General features: G+C 39.9%; 1 non-coding gene across 1 annotated transcript; it reads left to right on the plus strand.

Annotated features, from left to right (window-relative positions):
- Positions 1 to 4,539: 4,539 nt before the first annotated feature.
- Positions 4,540 to 4,621, plus strand: TRNAL-AAG (transfer RNA leucine (anticodon AAG)). The gene has a single exon. It is a non-coding gene; the product is annotated as a tRNA-Leu (tRNA).
- The last annotated feature ends 14,775 nt before the right edge of the window (positions 4,622 to 19,396 follow it).

Here is a 19,396-nt window from a genome sequence, read left to right on the forward strand (position 1 = left end):
TGCTTCCATGGGCATTGATTGCGGATCCATGTAAAATGAAATCCTTAACAACTTCATTATTTTCTCACTTTAATCGACTAAATGGCACTGGGTTTGAGTTTATCATGACATGGCTTATTGGTCCAGCTGTGAGGATTTTTCATTTCCTTATATTGAGGTGTAATCCATGCTGAAGGCTGTGGTATTTGAGTTTCATCGCTAACTGCTTCAGATCCCCCTTCCTTTCAGCAAGCAAAGTTGTGTCATCTGCATATGGAAAGTTTTTAATGAGTCTTTCTCCAATCCTGATGTCCTGTTCTTCTTCATATAGTCCAGCTTCTGGGATTATTTGCTCAGCATACAGATTGAATAAGTATGGTGAAAGGACACAACCTTCATACACACTTTTTCTGATTTCAAAACACACAGTATCTCCTTCTTCTGTTCAAAAACTGCCTCTTGGTCTATGCACAGGTTCTGGGTGAGCACGACTGAATGTTCTGGAATTCCTATTCTGCACAATGCTATGCATAATTTGTTATGATGCACACAGGTGAATGCCTTTGCATAGTTAATAAAACACGGGGAAACATCTTTCTGGTATTCTCTGCTTTCAGCCAAGATCCATCTGACATCAGCAATGACGTCCCTCATTCCATGTCCTATTTTGAATCCAGCTTGAATTTCTGCTAGTTCCCTGTTCATATACTGTTGCCACCATTTTAGAAATATCTTCAGCAAAATTTTACTTTTGAGTGCTGTTGATGATATTGTTCAATTATTTCTGCATTTTGTTGGATCACCTCTCTTTGGAATGGGCACAAACATGGATCACTTCCAGTAGGTTGACCGGATAACTGTCTTTCAAATTTCCTGGCGGAGATAAGTGTGTGCTTTCAGGGTTGCACTTCTTTTTCTTTCTTTCTTTTTTTTTTTAAACATCTCAATTGATAGTCCATCAATTCTGGAGACTCGTTTTTTGTCAGTGCCTTCAGAACATCTTGGATTCTTCCTTCAATATCATTGGTTCTTGATCACATGCTACCTCCTGAAGTAGTTGAACTTTGCACAATTTTCTTTGGTATAGTTACTCTATGTGTTTCTTCCATCTTCTTTTGATTCTTCCTACATCATTCAGTACTTTGCCCTAAGACCCTTCATTATTACAACTGAAGGTTTGAATTTTTTCTTCAGTTCTTTCAGCTTGAGAAAGACCAAGTGTGTTTTTCCCTTTTGGTTTTCTAACTCTGGAACTTTGCACATTTCACTATAATACTTGGCTTTGTTTTCTTGAGCTGCCCTTTGAAATTTTCTATTCAGTTCTTTTACTTCATCATTTCTCCCATTCACTTTAGCTGGTCAACATTCAAGGGCAAGTTTCAGCGTCTCTTCTGGCATCCATTTTTGTTCTTCCTTTTTTTCCTATGTTTTTAATGACTTCTTGCTTTCTTCATGTATGATCTCCTTGATGTCATCCCATAACATTTCTGGTCTTTGGTAATTAGTGTTCAGTGTGTCAAATCTATTCTTGAGATGGTTTCTAAATGTGGATGGGATATACTCAAGGTCACACTTTGGTTTCGTAGACTTGTTTTAATTTCCTTCATCTTCAACTTGAACTTAGGTATAACAAATTCACTGTTCCTCTGTTTGCCCCTGGCCTTGTTCTGACTGTGCATGTTCAGTTTCTCCATCCTTTCTTTCCACAGATTTATTCGACTCGATTCCTATGTATTCCGTTTGGTGAGTTTCATGTGTATAGTAACCGTTTAAGTTGTTGAAAAAAAGGTACGTACAATGAAGAAGTCATTGGTCTCGCAAGATTCTGTCATGCGATCTGCAGCACTATTTCTATCACCAAGGCTATATTTTACAACTACTTGTCCTTCTTCTTTGTTTCCAACTTTCACAATTCAATCACCAGTAATTATCAAGACATCTTGATTGCATGTTCGATCAATTTCAGACTGCAGAAGTTGGTTAAAAAAAAAAATGTGCTCTTCATTTTTCATGAAAATGGAAGGATGACTCTGAGAGGATGACTCCGATGGCAGAGTTGTAAAACCACGGAGCATTAACTCCAGGCTTTGACAACTAATGTTATTTACCTGGCTGGATTTAGATACTTCTTGGGACCAGTGACTCCTTTTTGTCTTTCAAATTTCTTCGCTTCTTTAACTGAAATGTGTAGAACTCTTGTCCTATGCCTGTCTCACCTCTGTATTTTGGGGAGCAGATAATTTGTTTGTTGAATTTCACAGATAATCAGGAATTGTATCTCAGGATGGATTATACCCAGAGCTTCACTCATACCTAATTTAGAGGCTATATATAATAGAAGATTTAGGACTTTTGAGCTGATGAGACTTAGATGAGAATTTTGGTCTTTGAGTTGATACTGTAATGGGTTGAGATTTGGGAGGATGGGGGGATGAAGTGAATGTTTTTACATGTGGGGTAGTTATGAATCTTTGTAGACCAGAGGGAAGACTATAGTTTGTGTAATGTCCCCCTAAAACTTGCCTTGTCCTAATGTCCCAAAAATGTGAATGTGTTATATTATATGGCAAAAGGTATTTTGCAGACTTGATTAAGTTAAGGATCTTTCAATGGAAAAAAAATTTCTACTTTTTCTGGGTGGGCCCAATGTAATCACAAGATCCTTAAAGGAGGTAGACAGGTGGGCCAGAGTCAGAAAAGGAAATGAGACAACAGAAGCAGAGATCAGCATGATGCAGCCATGAGCCAAAGAATGTGGGGTGGTCTCAGATGCTAGAAAGCACAAGGAATGAATTCTCCACCATAGGCTCCAGAAACAACGCAACTCTGCCAACTTTTTGAGTTTAGTTCCCTAGGACCCCTTTCAGGCTTCTGACTCCCAGAACTGAAAATAATAAATTTGTGTTTTTAGAAGCCATTAAATTTGTGATAATTTGCTACAGTAGCAATAGGCAACTAATCCAGAGGCTGGTATTAGGTTGTGCTGTAGTCAGCATAATGAAAAACCATCTTGCCACCAAAAGAAATTAATGAAGTTTTTTAAGAATTCACATCACTCAAGAGTACTGAGTGTTCCTTCTGGAATCTGCTTCATACTCAAAAACTTGATCGGTGCTATAATTTACCCTACTACTACGCTTCTTTTTCAAGAGAGTTTAGAATAGACAATGAATAAACAAATAACTAAGACTCCTTTTGCCCTCTCTGAGGCTCGAACTCAGGATCTTCATATTATGACACATTAAGCGCTGCCTACTGCACTAAGAAGACCAAATCAAAACCAAACCCAGTGTCGTCCAGTCGATTCCTACTCATCGCAACCCTATAGAACAGAGTACAACAGCCCCATAGAGCTTCCAAGGAGCTCCTGACCGATTTGAACTGCCGATCTCTTGGTTAGCGCTTAACCACTACGCAACCAGGGTTTCCGCATTAAGGAGGCACTCGCTTATATACCTTTTAGTAAATATCTCAGCTGGAAATATTTCAAGCATCAGTGAAATTACTGAAGCATTAGGCTGTCATATACCATACTCCAACAGTGGAGTCCCGGTTGCATAGTCATTAAGAGATGGGCTGGTAAACAAAAGGCCGGCAGTTCGAATCCATCAGCTCCTCGTTGAGAACAGTTTGGGCAGTCCTACTCTGTCTTAAAGGTCGACTGGATGGCAAGGGTTTTCGTGGTTTTTTACACGCCTCCACTCGCAAAAAAGGATTGGTGCTACCTCATAACGTAAGTTTGCTGTTGCTCTCAGTTTGTCACATAGCCTTGATCAAAATCATTTCAGGATTTTACCCCCGACTAAATAAATATTCAACAGAGTAAAGTTTTGCACTACCGCTTTAAACGTCACTTACAGCTGGTTGACATTCAGCAAATTACTTATCATCTCTGTGGCTGGAGATCATAGTAACTGCACCTAGCCTTGAGGCAGTTTGGAGGACTGAATGACAGTAAATATAAGGAGAGTGAATAGCAAGTAATAAATTTCCAATAACCAAACCCAGTGCCGTCCAGTCGATTCCGACTCGTAGCGACCCTATAGACCAGAGTAGAACTGCCCCGTAGAGTTTCCAAGGAGCCCCTGGCAGATTCGAACTGCCGACCGTTTGGTTAGCAGCCGTAGCACTTAGCCACAGCGCTAAAATCAACTGGAGGACAGTCCCTAAGTCACCCACACCAGGCAGCGCCGCCTAGGACAGCCGGGCGCATCCACGTACAGAGCAGCTACAGGGAACCTGGAGCCACCCTCACCGCCCGCGACTCCGCCCCCATCGACTCCGCCCCCATCGACTCCGCCCCCATCGACTCCGCCCCCATCGACTCCGCCCCTCTCCATACCCCCATCAGGCACCCCAATCGCGTGTAGAGATCATCGCTTTACCCAGGCGGTTGTGTCGATCTCGGCTCCAATTTGAGACCGAGGCGGTACCAATTTTAGTTATTTATCGGTGTTTTGGACGAGTACCACATAGAAATGTTCTATGAAGAGAATAACATGGTGGAAAACAATTTTGTACACTGGTAAACATAATGATTTGAAACATTGCAGGCTGCATGGTAGCGTGGCCGAGTGGTCTAAGGCGCTGGATTAAGGCTCCAGTCTCTGCGGGGGCGTGGGTTCGAATCCCACCGCTGCCAACTCTATTATAAATTGAATCCATCAGAGAATGGATTTACCGTAAAACCTAACTTCTTGAGATCCAGTCGCTTTCGGCTCGTAGCGATCCTGTATACCTCAGAGTGAAACTGCTCCATAATGTTCGCAAGGAACCGCTGGTGGATGTGAACTTTTTGTTGGCAGCCGAGCTCTCAGCTAGGGCGCCCTTGGAGAACAATAGCAAGGCATTTATCAAGGTTAAGATAAATTACGGTCTTTTAAAGAAAACGAGACTACTGTCATTTCGAACCATTCTTTTTATCTAAGAACAGTAGTTCGTGTCCAAGGGGTAAATCTTTATGGCTTTTAAAAATGTTTATATTGAAACAAATACAACTCATATATTACCAAATTACAAAAACCTAAGACTTCATTAAAAAAAAAAAAAAAAAGACTTTATACGCAGTGAAAATCTTCCCTTCTACCACCTCCCCTCCCCATTCCACCTGCACCGGATTCTGCCTGTCCGGGCCACTCTATTAGCCTGGGGTTACCTGCAAGGAATATTATTTGCATACACAAGCCAATATGCAGTTGCCATGGAGTCAGCGCTGACTCGTAGAGACTTCACGCATATCGGAGCTGAACTGTGCTCCGTGGGTTTTCTTTTTCTTTCTTTCCTTTTTTCAGCGTTGCTTTCATAGGCTTTGTGTTTAGAATAGCTGGGTTGGAAGTTTCTAGTTTAAAAAACCAATGAATACGAAGCTCTACCAGTTGCTAAGGTTTTAATTAGACAGTCAGAGCCTCTGAAAAAGCCCCCACGTAATAAAATAAGCAAGGCCAATTGTCTGGGTTTCATTTTCTTCTTCTTTCTCCACTACTAGAAGCCTCTGGAGCAATGTGGCTCTCTTCCCTTACCCAGGAGAACCGGGGGTGGTCCTTCCCTTCTGGCTTTCTTAATTTGAAAATGGAGTCATGTGACACAGCGCTTCTTTTCAGAGTCTAAACCCACTGATAAAAATTTAAGTCCGTTTCAATGCCAGAGTCATTTCATTACCTAACGCTAAGTCAAATGAACAGCTCAACTCAATTTCCAATGCTGTGTATAGCAGCATCATTGGACGTGGTGTTTGGAAGCGAGTATTCCATAGGGATTTTGATGGCTTATATATCAGAACTAGATGGCCAGGCTTTTCTTCTGAGGTGCCTATGGGTGGACTCCAACTTCCATTCTTCAGGTTAACAGCCCAGCCAATTAACAGTTTGCTCCACTCAGGGACAAATAAGCCAATAGGAATCTATTATTTTTTTCCACATTTCACACTTTCCAAACCTACTCTATTGCACGTTACATGATTTGGAAATCACTGCAAGATATCTAAAGTGAAAAAGCGAAAATACCCTACATTGGTTTGCTATTTCCTTATTTGTATGAAAAATATAGGAAATAATATCCTCGGGAAACTAATATTTCCCTATTATGAGGTAGGGAAATTACAAATATTTTTTCCACAATTCCTTTTCTTTTTTTTTTTTTTTCAGTCTTCTTGTACGTTTTTTGTTTGGGTTTTTGGTTGTTGTTGTTTCTATTTCTCTCATCTTGTTTTTGAAAGAGAATGGAGGTGTATTCAGGTAGAAAATTTTTAATGGACTGAATTATGTCAAGCTTTTATTGTTTCTAAGTTTTGTGTAAAAATTGGTTTTCTACCCAAAGTTACGTAAGCTTTCCAGTAATTGTATTTGGTTTTATTTTTTCCTTTAAATTTTATATGTATTTCAAATTTATTTATCATAGGTGACATATTGAGTAAACTTTTATTTTCCCAGATGGCTACCCAGTTAGCCCAACATCATTTATCTGAACTTCCATTTTGCTACATCAGTTACAAGTGGAACGTAAATAGCTATTTATTTTCCAATTGGCTCTATTGGACCAAATAAGATCCAGGTGGCCTAACAATGGCTTGTTTACTCCATGTTACTATCTGAAATTGTCATTTACCCAAGGAATCCACTCTACTGCAACTGGTTTGGATATTTGTTTTATGTCAATATAAAGGCCTCTTGGTGACAAAAATGGTTAGCACTCATCTACTAACCTAAAAGTTAGTGGTTTGGACCCACACGGTGGCACTGCAGAAGAAAGGCCTGACATTCAAATTCCATGAAACTTAAAGCAAAAAAAAAAAAAAAAACCCTGTGGAGCAGTTCTACTCTGTAATACATGAGGTCACCATGAATCAGTCCAATAGAAAGCAAAAGTTTGCTATTCTTGTTATTGTCATTAATGTATTAATACAAAGTGGTTGCAATAGTGTGGAAAACCAGGCCATTGTGGCATTCTGGTGGGAATGTATATTGGAGCAAGACCCATCAGAATTACATGGCATATCACATAGACAGCTTCAGCAATTCCATGCATAGAAAGTACTCATACCCACTCGGCATGTCCGATACAGAATATTACCTATTGCAGCATGTTCCTGTGGGCAAGATATATATTATGGCATATCCATAAAACGAATTCTATGCTGTCAGGAAAAGAAAGAAGAAGTTCTTTCTGTATTGATTTGGAAATCGCTACAACATACCTAAAGTGAAAAAGAGAAAATGGCCTACATTGGTTTGCTATTTCCTTATTTGTATAAGAAAGGTAGGAAATAATATCCTCGAGAGACTATTTTTGCTGTACAAGGAGGAACTGGGGGACTGGGAAGGCTGAGGGAGAGTCAAGGATGAGACTTTCACACTTTTTACAGGGTCTTCGGTTCATCAAGCAGGGACACTGGAGACCTGAGTTCGACTCCTTCGCTGTATCTTTATGATACCCGGCTAACATAAAGTGCAAAGACAGACCAAAAAAAAAAATCCATTATATTCCAGGACAGAAAAAAAATTCATCTTCAGAAAATTATTAAAAATCACAGGGCTAAAGCGGCGCCAGGACCGTGACCAGGGGGAGGTGAAGCCTCCCGTCAGCTGAGTCTGGAGGTCGGGGGTGGGCAGCGGGAAGTTATTCTTTATGTCAGCAACCAGAGAACAGAGGAGTTCCCGCCTCCTCCACCTGGAAATAGAGTCTTGGTTGTGTGTGAGTGTGTGTGTTGTGTGTAAACGTATACTTTTGTGAGAGTTTCCTTGTTGTGGAAACAGATCTCCCAGTTTTGGCTGCATGTGTGGACGGTCTTATTTCCCAGGTCTCAGAGCCGGCAGAGCCGGCGTCAGTTCGCAATTGACGCGTACCTTGGCGTGTTCCCCAAGCCCTGAGAGGAAGCATCCCGCCAGCTCTCACCCCACCAATGCAATCCGGGTGAGGTCCCTGGATCTCCCCTCCCCTACTGGTCTCCCCTGCTCATCCCCTCAGGCGTTTCAGTTCCCTCGTGTCCTGTGGGCGTGGGACCTGTAGCCTCACCTCAAATTCCTCGGCTCTTACTAAATTCGCACGCCGGACCCTCTCCTGGGAGCAGAGCTGCGGTCCTGTTCACAGCTGCGGTCCTGTTCACACCTACCCGAACTCGCCCTCTGGGCTTCCTGGGGGTGGGGGATGCAACAGGGGCTGGAGGTGTTACTTTCTTTGCGAGTAGAAGATCTGCTGCGCTTGAAGCCAGCCTTAAGTGCGTGGAGGACACAATGGGGTTTCGCTGAAGCCCTGAAACTCTTCAGTTTAGAAGTATTGTGCCTCGATCGAGGAACCCAGTGTGGCCAGCCAGGCCCGCTTCGTCTGCCCCTTCTCCCAAGAGGCTCTACACCTTTGATTTTCTGATTAGAGTCATCATAGCTCTTGATTTGGGTATTATGGGATTTAAGGGGGTTAAGGTTTAAGGGAGACTCAGTAGCTGAATTCAACTCTCCCAGCCTTCTCTTCTCTCCCGTTTCCTCTCCTCCAAATCACTGCTTGCTGTGAGTGCAAGTGACGATCACTTGTCAGTCAGAGACTCAGTGAAATTCCTTTGTTACAGACCCTCATTAGGGCGTCCGAACCAAGAATCGAAGTTATAAAAGACGAGCCGCTTATCAGCGAAGTTTGTTTTTAGAAAACTATGTCCCATTTGGAACGATTGGGCTGCCTCGACATTTACTGAGGGTTATCCTTGGCCTAACTGAATTTTTGGAGCTGCCACTCAAGCGGCTGGAAACTCTACCTGCTTTATTAGTTCTACAGCGCATCTGAGTAAGCAAAACGTCTTCTTGTTGTTTGTCCACATTCTCACGGTAAACTGGTCTGGGTTGTGTAGATTTTGTAGCAGGAATATTTTGTCTAATCAGACAGGACAAAAACAGTACTAAGCCTGCGTTCCTAAAGGGCTATAGCTTAGCTGGTTAAAAGTCTTGTAAATAATAGATCCTGGTTTCAAGTTCTAGTGTGAGCTTGTTTTTTTTTTCCTTTCAGTGGAAAACCAATCTCCTCTCTGTCCTCCCTACCCCTAAATTCTCTACCTCACTTACTGTACTCTAAGTTCTGATTGTATTGATCAAAAGCAGTTGTGGCTGCAGAATTCTCACTCCCAAAAGAAAAGTGATAAACCCTAAGTAACTTTTCATGGAAGGGTTTGCATTAAATTATGCCAGTTTTTTTCTCCAATATGTTCACTGAGCTTCTACTACGTGATATGCACAGTTTCAATACTTACACAGCTGTGGCTAGCAAAATATTATTTGCATTTATCCTCCCAACCAACAAGCCTTTTGTTAGCAATCAATTCCAGATATACATGGGTAAAAAATACAAAATGAAATATGATAGTAGCTAATCTTTTCAATTGTATAACAGAAAAAGTCTAAAAATAAACCACATATCCATTAATTGGGAGCTATTTGAATAATCTAAGTTATATACACACAACTGTGTTATGGATTCAATTGTGTCCCCCTCAAAAAGATATCTTGAAGCCCTAATTCCCAGTATCTAGGTATGTGATATTGTTAGAAAATAGCTTCTTCAACACGTTATCAGCTAATGTGACATGTTATCATATTGGATTAGTGTGGGTCCTAATCCCATCTGAGTGGTATCCTTATAAAAGAGGGGACAAGACAGAGACACAGACAGAGGAAAGATGGCCAGGGAGTTAGGCTGCAGGTGTAAACCAAGGGACACTTGGATTTACCAGAACCTGGAAGAAACAAAAAAGGATCTTCCCCTAGAGCCCCCATAAGAACATAGCCATGCTTTTACACTGAATAAGCTCTCAGCTGCTAACCACAAGGTCAGTGATTGGAACCCACCAGCCACTGTGGGGAGAAAGATGTAGCAGTCTGCATCCATAAAGATTAACCCTGTCATTGGGGTCAAGTGAATTCTGACTCACAGTGACCCTATAGGACAGAGTAGAACTGCCCCCACAGGGTTTCCAAGTATATTCGGAAGCAAATTGCCCCATCTTTCTCTAGCTGAGCTCCTGGTGGGTTCCAACAAGCAGCCACTGTGCCACCAGGGTTCCCTCTGTAAGGATTACAGCCTTGGAAATGCTATGGGGCAGTTCTACTCTGTCCTATAGGGTCGTTATGAGTCAACTATGAGCCACAATCAACTTGATGGCAATAAGCTTTTTGAGATCCTGAATTTGGACTACTAGCCTTTAGAACTGTGAAGTCAGGGCCAGAAAGATATTAAAAGGTAATATAATAAACACAAAGTCATAAGGGTAATAATACATGCTATAAGGTGTATTTCAGTGGCACCAAAGCTTGGGAATAATAGCTTGAGAACCTGTTAAAAATATGGATTCCTAGGTCCACTTACCAGTTCTTGATTGGACTGAAATAAGGTGGGGGAATAAATTCATATACTTTAGAATTGTCCCCAGGTAATTCTTACCATCAGATACATTTGGAACCATTGGCCTAGAAATTTGAATGGGGGATAAGGTACCTGGGGAAACTTCACCCAGGAAGAGGGGCAGTAGACACAAAGAAAGTGGGAGGGGAAAGATGGGTAGGAGGGGCAGAGTGATGTGTCCACCGATGAAGAAAGGGAGGCTGCAGATGCTGGGAAGGAACATAGATGGCTGTTGCACAGATAAGAAAAAAGAAGAGAAGTGGGTGGAAGAGGGCTTGTACCTGCATCTCTGTGGATGCAAAGGATTCTGGTCCATCAAGGAGATAGATCGTTTCTGAGCTCTCCATCTCTCTTGTGCTTCCTTTAGGTTCACAGGAGTAAGAAGGCTCTCTCTAAGGAAAATGGGTTGAGATCATTTATTCTGTGGAAAACTCCAGCTCGTTTCGTACACGACTATGGCTATGAGAGTTCAGGGATGGTCTTGCTATCACAGGTTAGACAAACTGCACACTTTGGAGGGCACACATGAGATTGTTTTTGTTTGCAGCACAGAAGCCCCAATCTTGGGGACTTCTGAGAGAACTGAAAGAAATTCCATTGGTGGTGGCAGGAAGCAATGTTGAAGGTAGAAGGGGGAGCTGCCTGAAGGTTTGCCTTGAGTTTATCAAAAATTAGTGCTTTTTGCTTACAAAGCAAGGCAAATAACAGAAAGAATGGTTAGAGAATAAAATCAAAAAAACCAAACCCATTGCCCTTAAGTTGATTCCGACTCATAGTCACCATATAGGACAAAGTAGATCTGCCAAATAGAGCTACCAAGAAGTGCCTGGTGGATTTGAACTGCTGACCTTTTAGTTAGCAGCCCTAGCTCTTAACCACTAAGCCATCAGGATTTTCTCCAGCCAGTAGTTGACAGTAATTTTCAGGAAAAGTTGAATCCCTGAGCTGGGTTAGCGCAGTTGATGTGCAACAGGCTCTGGGTGAGGGCCCAGATTTCCAGGGTAGCTTCAGGCTCAGTAACCACATCACCACCACGCATGCACTTATTTCTAATTTTTCCTTAGAAGCCATTTGAAACCTAGCATCCTCCAGAGAAACTTATTCCATCTTCTACTCCTCACAACTTCTGATTGGCCATCATTTACCAGTCCTAGAGCAAGACTGTGAGCCAGGAAAACCAGGGTCACTATAATGTTGATAACAACTCTTTATACAATACTTTTAGTGGTTTGCTGCCAGTGACATAATGCAAGTTATTGACCAAATCTAGTATGATGACAATTAGTGGGTACATGGGTTTGCTCACAGTCTTCTTGAGATTCGACCCATTTTTAGTTTTCTTTAATGTTAACTATTGAGAAGTCTTGGTGGTGTAGTGGTTAGGTGCTTTGTGGTGGTAACCACCAGCCATTCTGAGGGAGAAAGATCGGGCAGTTGGCTTCCATAAAGTTTTACAGCCTTAGAAACACTATGGGGCAGTTCTACTCTGCCTTATAGGGTCACTATGAGTGGGAATACACTGAACCCCAAAAGGTTTAACCTTTATGGAACCAACTCAACCTCAATGGCAAAGGTTTTAGTTTCAGTTTTGGGTTTGTTTACTGATCTGTGACAGGAGACACAACCCAAACTCCACCCCTCCCCGCAAGCAACAACTCTACAGCCAACCACTGGAAGCCAAATCAAGAAGCTTCCACTTCTTGCCCAACAATAAACAAGGGACCATTTATGGACTGGAAACATCAATCTTCAGATCTGGAATCAGAGGCCTATCCATCAGGCCACGTGACCAATATACTAAAAAGTAGTTGAAATCTGAAAGTGAAAGACTTGCTAGGAAGCCTTCAGTTTGTTTTCAAATTTTTAACTTTGCAATTGCAAAAAAATTTAATGACATTCAAAAAAGAAATCAAATATCACCTGAAAGTTCTGAAAATAATTGCATAGAATTAATAAACTGTGAGACTGTGAGATAATCAGAAGTGATATATTTCTTCGAGGACTCACAGGTCTAAGTCGCCGATAATAATGATGCACCTGGGTGGAAAAATATGAGCGAAGAACTAAACTCTGCAATAAAGGAGCACAGATGACAGCATGAGAGGTAGCACCATAGGTTGGCATGTTCAGATGTTTTCTGTCTCAAAGATAAGGTGGTGCTGCTCCAGGGAGCAAAGTTTGGAAGCTCAAACTGGAGCTCCCCTTGTCAGAAATGCCAGCTTTTAACATCAGGAAAATATTTGATTAGAATCCATTCGTAACATAGGTTTCAACAAGTTGATTCTCTACCAACAAGTAGAAGAATCACCTGATACACAGGTGGGCCACGGTTATGGGTCCCAAACCTCAATGTGAGAGTGCTCCTGATGCCTTTAGGTGAAGTTTGGAGACTTCCAAGCTACTTCAAGTAGGGAGAAGAGAGCCAAAATAGCTTGGAGAGACACTTGTGTCATTGAAATGCTAACCTCCTAGGTATTTTCCTTAGAATTTTTCTCTAACTTCTTTGTGGATTGACACACAAACCAATCCAAGGTGATTATGTGTGACCTACCACCAACTATGCCTCATATATTCGTAAGGGAGGAGAGATGAGAAATCCACAAATCCCTAAAGTAAAGCAATTACATATTCTCTACTTTTTCACATACTTCTGGTTTCTTGGAAGTGTCAAATTATTTGGGAGAAATAAACAATAGTCTTATCCCATGTCCTGTGGCATCTTTCTCCCCTAGACAGCTTAGTCTTTCCTTCCTCTCAAAACTTCCCTTTTGATCCTGGATTACCTGTACAGTATTTTTCCAGGTTTAGGTCAAAGTCACAAACTATCTTAAATCATATTGTGGATGGATATTCTAGTGTACAAACTTCATCAACATAATTATCCTATTCCTTTGGATGTGAGCAGTAAACAGTGAACAAGGCATAAAAAAGGAAGAGAAGAAGGAAAAGGAAGAGGAGGGGGATTGGAAAGAAAATGAAAAGTAGGAAGAGTGACTAGCTCATGGTAGGCAAATTGCATCATTAAAGACAGCAAGCATAGAGATGCAGAAGATTAAACCCCCTCCCCCAAAAAAGGGAAGTGAGGTAGTGTGATCAATAAGGTTGTGTGTCAACTTGGCTGGTCCATGATTCTCAGTGGTTTGGCAGTTATGATGTAGTTTGACAATGTGATCACTTCCGTGATGAGATTTGATATGTGATCACCTCCATGATGGGATCTGCTGTAAGTAGCCAGTTAGGTGAAAAAGCATTTCCTTGGGTGTGTGGACTGCATCCAGTATAGGTGGACTCTTTGGCAAGGATCTTAAGCTTTTGCTTGTTCTGGATCCTGCAGCTGGCTTCTGTTCCTCTGACTTCTGGTTCTTCGGACTTGAGCTAGCAGCTTACCTGCCATCTTGCCTGCTGATCTTTGGATTTGTCAGTCTTCAAAGCCTGTGAGCAAGAGTCCTGCTGTCTGGCCTACCAATCTTGGCTTTGCCAGCCCATGGCTATGTGAATCAGAAGTCTCCACCCTAACCCATAGACTTTGGACATTCCAGCCTCTACAACGACATGAGCCATTTCCTTGATATACCTACCTCTCTCTCTATATATTTTTTACACACTTGACTGGTCTTGCTTCTCTACAGAACCCAGCCTAAGACAGGTTGCTGCACTTAATTTGAACTGGTAATATGATGACACACTGAGATTTATATATACATACATACTTACATACATATATATATTCTGTTTTACCACTGAAGAAAATCTATGCAAAGAGATACATTGAAAAACCCTATAATAGGAATTTTTAAAAAGTTCAAGTAATCCATAAAAAGACAACAAAAAAAGAAATAAAAAAGAGAGAGAAAGTACAAACAGAAAACAAAAAATAAAATTCCAAAAGTAAGCTCTGGAATAATCAACAATTACGTTGAATGTAAAAAGTATAAATATACCAATTAAAATACAGAAATTGGCAAGTAGATTGTAAAATATGACTATAGGCCATCCCAGGTTATGAAATAGATCTCTTCCTGAAGGTGTCTTTAAGTTGAATTTGTAGGTAAGTCAAAACAGGTGCATATGGTTCTTATTTAGCCTTCCTTTAGTACAAAAAACACTGGAAGTCTTTTCAGTGATTTAAAAGTTGTGCACACAGCATGTAAAATGATTGTCATGAAGAATTTGCTGGAGCAGGGTTAGTTCAATCTTTTCAAAGTACAGGTGAATTTTTGGTTTTGCCCATTTTGTAATGTTAATATATACTGGTCATTGTGGAACATTCCTTGGACTTGAACACACATGGCTGTGGCAGCATGCTTGTCCGTTTTTCTGCTTTCGTCTATTCTGTAATATTCCTTGGACTTGGATACCTATGGCTCTGGCGACGTGCTTGTCTATTTCGTACTTTTGTCCCTTTGAAGATATGCCAAATAAAATTTCCTTTTTGCTTTACTAAACTTTGTGGTGTTTTTACCCTAGAACAAATCTCACCCATAGTTTTGCAGTGGACTTCTATATGGCTTACATCTGGTTCTTGGAAGTGTGAAGAATCCAGAAAGCCAAGGTTGACGTACAACAAAGTCCCATATAAGTGTCAAACAGAAATAAAGCACTGGCTTATGAAAGAAGGATGCACATGGGAGGGCAATGAAGAAAGTGGGTAGTGGCACAATTTCCTCCAGGAAGGAAGAGGAATGGTCTATTAGCCACAAAGCAGTGTCTTTCAGACCATAAGCCTGCCCAATGCCAAGAAGATTTTAAATCACAATTCCCTCATGTTATAGGTTTAACAACTTGGTCCTAGACCAGAAGGTCGGCCTAATCACAAGGTGGCGTCTGGAGAGGCAGCCAGGACTAGGGCTCCAAATCCTTCTGTGAGGACAGAGATAAAGATTACAGTCTCTGTTTTGAAATTTGCAGTCTTTTTAGCTTGGATTTTGAATTGAGGACCACTATGTTCTCTTACTTATCTAATGCTGCTATAACAGAAATACCACAAGTGAACAGTATTAATGAAGAGAGGCTATAAGTTCAAATTCAGGACACTAGCGCTACAGGCTCATTGTTCATTAATACTGTTCACTTGTGGTATTTCTGTTATAGGGTTGCTATGAGTCAGAATAGACTCCGCGGCAACAGGTTTGGTCTTGGTTTTAGCTCTAGAGGATGGCTTCCTTTGTGTCAGCCTGGGGGAAATCCCTTGACTCTTCAGCTTTTGTTTCCTGCTTCCTTGGAGATATCCATGTGGCTTGACGTCTATCTTCCCCCATTTCTGCTGGCTTAATTTCTCCTTTTACATCTTGTAAATGATGGACTCAAGACACACCCAGCACTAATCCTGCCTGATGAACATAACAAAGACTACGCATTTCCAAATGTGATTGCAACCACAGGCAAACCACAGGCATAGAGGTTAGGATTTACAACACATATTTCATAGGACACAGTTCAGTCAATAATAGACACTCAAATAGCTCGACTGAGCTCCAGGTATTTTTGTTACCGGTTGCCAATCTGAAACAAAGGGTCCTTGTTTTTCCCAAGTGAGAATACACATGAAAGACAAACTTTTTCCTCAGCAAGCTTTATTTTGCTTGAGTCAAGCAAAAGGAGTCAGGGGAGATTTAAGTCTTTCCAAAAGACTAACTGAAAAGGGAAGCAAGCCTGCAGCTTATATGGGTTTGCTGGAGACAACACAGTAATGAATATTTAGTTGGCTTCTTTCAAGGGGCGGTACTTCTCAGAATGGCAGTGTATGTTAATAAGGTTGTACGTGCATCTGGAATCTAAAGTGGAAAAAAAAAAAAAAAGTGGAACCTGCTGATATTCAGGATGAAGTCCTCTAGGCAGGCCTTGGCATCATTTACTATGGAATATAGTGCAAACGCACTTGATCCTCGGCACTACATCGCCATTTTCCGAGGGCTAAGGAAGGTCAAAAAGCAGTCACACTCTGCTCCTCTGTACATATGGAGCCTGAAAAGGAGGAGGGGACTAGAAAGACACTAAGAAGGAGTTAGTAATTCACGGGCTGCCCCCACCCTACCTCGTGCTGCCGGGGTGGGTTCCTGGTTACCCAATTTCTAGATGGTAATCTTTTTAAAAGCTCTTTTGTCCCACCAGCAATTTTAGTGACCAGTTTGGGAAAATGACCTTTCATTTGTGTTGTCCTTTCTTTCCTCTTTAGAGAACTTATGTTTGATGCTCAGATTTTGTCAAAAGGTCTAATATTCCTTCATCTGAAGCTCTGGCAAGTCAATAGGTTTTATCTAGAACCTGTTTTTTCTGTTGAATTGGGTCGATCTTACCAAAAATTTCTACCTCTACTTCTAGAAACTAGGATCCCCATATCCTTGTTTTGTGTGGTATCATTCAGTGAGTTCATGTGATTTTTCTGTCTCCTTTTGTTCTAAGAGCTTACTTCTGGCTTAGAGTGTTGTGTCTAAGTTTCTGTCTTGTATCAGATTAGAGGTAATGGCTAAGAATTATTGGGTTTTTTTTAAGGCTGTCTTAGAACCTCAGTTTCTTCCTTGTTCGGAAAAACTACATCTTGTCTCCATCTTACAAGGCAGGCTTTTAGTAGCTACTTAGAGAAACTTTGATATGAATTGGTCTGCTTGAAAAGTACACCTAGATCTTTATGTTCTGTATGTCAGTCTTAGAAGCAAAATCCTTCTAAGTAACTTAAGCTAGATGTTATATGAAATGTGTTTTAGTTGAAGGAAAAGGATAGTTTTCTCTTAAAGTAAAATAACAGCACCAGAACAGCAAAAGAGAAAGAAATTAGTTACTTTTTCCTTTCAAAATATGTAGATGGATTTAAACATAGGTGAATGAATTGAGATGACTCCCTCTTTAGCCCCCGCCCTCAGCCACCAAGGTCAAATACAAATCACAATGAGACACACCGGAAATGGCCTGGGAAATTGTTTCCAACAGTAGCCAGAGACTTAAGGTTATATCCATATCAATGAATTATTCAGTTGAACAGAGACTTTGTGATTTCCAAAGCCAATTGATAAAATTAGATTGGGAAAACATGAAAAATAGTAAAAGTCAAATGAAAATTTGGAATATTTAAAGAAACTTTATTTCAATTAGTTATGTTTTTTGGTATACAGGCTTAAAATAATTTCTAAGACCTTTTAGGTAACTTACTGATGTTGAATTGAGTTACTAGGTACTTGTCATAATTTAAGCTTGTATACTTTTGCTTTTTATACCACAAGAGAAAGGATGTATACATACATATGTGTGTATGTATATGTGTGTATTTGGGTCAGCTAATGAGTAAGTTCATTTTTGCCATTTAAAGGGTTGTACTATAAGAGATACATAACAATGACAATTATTAAGAAGTTTATTAAAAAGAAATTATTTGATATGCTCAGAAGTTTTCTTTGTCTCACTGAAGTTTAATGGTTTAATTGATGAGTTTTTAGGAGATTTTAAAGCATATAAAACAAAGAATTAGTTTTCTTGCTGTTAAAAATAAAATTTTCTTTGATTTCTGACTTAAAGAGTTAATTTATTAGCGTAATCTGCCTCTAAAACAAAGCTTCTCTCTCTCATTAGAATAAGACACCTGAGTCAGAAAACAAGCTACATGTCTTTAGGGAAAAAAAAAATAAAATAAAAAGCTAAGGCTTTTATTTTGAAATCTCTGGTAAAATAACTTAAGCATTATTTCATGGTAACTTATGATAAACTCCTGATAAGTTTGAAACTTCATGGAAAACCACAAAATTTTTATAAGGGAGAAGTGCTCAAAAGGTTTATTTAACATGTTATAAATTACATAGAACGTGTTGTTAAAACCAAGAGAAGTGCTGATTCTTTCTCTTGGGGTTAAAATTTGTATGTTAGTATTTCCTCTTGTGTTTTTGCCTAATATTAGACAACAAATGCATAATATTATGCCATAATTTTATTATTATTTCTTAATTTCTAACTTCATTCAAACTTTATTTTTTAAATCTAGCATCATCAAAGCCAATAATTTTGACTGGAGAATTCAAGTCATTTACCTATAAAGTTATTTTTTGTTACTATTCAGGTATTTACAGACTTGATAATCTTGATATATTCTCAGTATAACCTGACTATATGGTTTTATGTTCCAAGATTATTAAGTGTTACATCTGAAGTTCTTTAAAAATACAGTTAATGGCTATATTTAGAGAAAATTTTTCTCTGAAGTTTTTTTTTTTACTGCTTTGGCCTTTACACTATGCTTGTAATTAATTTCTATCAGGTCTTTCACTATTAAGAGTTATGTTTATAAATTAATTGTGGCCATATTATGTTTTGTCATCTGCAGATAAGTTTTCACTTTGCTGATTTTCTGAAAACATTTGACCAGAATATCTCAACAAAAAAGATAGATTATATTGAACTTGTAAAAAAGAATGTAACTAGACTCAATAAAGGTTTGCAGAACTCTAACAAGCTGATGGTTTTGCAGACTGTGGTCGATCCAGAATCACTTGCAACAGAAGTTAACTACATAAGACTGAGTAAATGAAACGATACTATGGGTTTTATGTGAGAATATTTCTGATGTTTTAAGGTCTTTCTTTCTGGAAATAATACTTTATGGTCCTACTTTCTGGATATAAGAAACCATTTTCCTCTTTTCTCCTAAATTATCTAACTAAAGGGTTTAGTTATTTTAACTCTTGAATTAGAAGTTCCTGTTGGTAAACTTAGCAAAGTTGTTATCTATCATAAACAGAAAAGTGTCTGAAATTTGAGCTATGATGTCACAAATTAGAATAGCATTAGATTTTCTATTAGCTCTCTCAAGGGAGTTTGTGCCTTAATAGATAAATGTTGCTGTATTTATATTACAACACAATCATAGGTTTTGCAGAATGTGGTTGCTACAGAGGCACAAGAAAAACAGTTACTGATGCTGCTTGTGCATAAATGAACACCTCATGAGATTTGTTTCTGTGGCTCAAAGACCTTAGGGTCATTGTGTCACTGATTATTTCAGACAATTGGCCTAGTGTTAGTGTTTCTATTCTACCCCCTGATTTGCTGTATGGTG

The sequence above is a fragment of the Elephas maximus genome, chromosome 1 (genome assembly GCF_024166365.1).
Source record: "Elephas maximus indicus isolate mEleMax1 chromosome 1, mEleMax1 primary haplotype, whole genome shotgun sequence".
Lineage (NCBI taxonomy): Eukaryota > Metazoa > Chordata > Mammalia > Proboscidea > Elephantidae > Elephas > Elephas maximus.